The sequence below is a fragment of the Felis catus genome, chromosome B1, assembly GCF_018350175.1.
Source record: "Felis catus isolate Fca126 chromosome B1, F.catus_Fca126_mat1.0, whole genome shotgun sequence".
In the NCBI taxonomy this organism is placed as follows: Eukaryota; Metazoa; Chordata; class Mammalia; order Carnivora; family Felidae; genus Felis; species Felis catus.
Genome location: NC_058371.1, coordinates 31,692,690 through 31,693,403, shown reverse-complemented (window position 1 = coordinate 31,693,403; position 714 = coordinate 31,692,690).

The following is a 714-nucleotide window of genomic DNA, read 5'->3' as shown; positions in this document are numbered from 1 at the left end:
CTTCTGTCAGCATATCGTTTTATGTCATGTGTGTTGCCTGGGAGTTCAGAGAGGAGGCCTTCTGTGTGCACAGAAGTTTTCCGCCATTGAGCTCCTTGAATACTAGGGTGCCGAGTTCACAGGGACGAATGCTCTTCCTGCCCTCCTGAGTTCCCTCCTCTTGGGGGGACCGTCACCACACAGATGAAATTATTTATCAGAGATGTGTATAAGAAGTAGCAGGGGACCAAAGCAATTTAGAACTTTGGTTCTGCCGGAGAGCATCAGGATATTATTCACAGAAGAGGTGATATATTGAAAGATGAGTGTTCAGTGCAAAAGAGAATCAAGAGCATGCCTGTAAAGGAATGGCAGAAACTGACGTGTGAAAATCTATCCTAGGGACACCTGGGTGGCTCAGTCGGTTAAGCGTCCAGCTCTTGCCTTTGGCTCAGGTCATGATCTCACAGTTTCAGGAGTTCAAGCCCCACATCAGACCCTGCATTGACCGTGCGGGGCCTGCTTGGGATTCTCTCTCTCCATCTCTTTCTGCCCCTCCCTTGCTTGCTGTCTCTTGCTCAAAATAAAACAAACTTAAAGAAAATCGATTCTAGAAATAACAGGAAGTTCGTTGTGGCTGGAAAACGGGATGGGTAGAGAGGAAATTCAAAGCATAGTTTAGTGCTGAACCAAACAGATTTATATGCTCTTCTGGGAGTTGAGCTCATGTGTCTA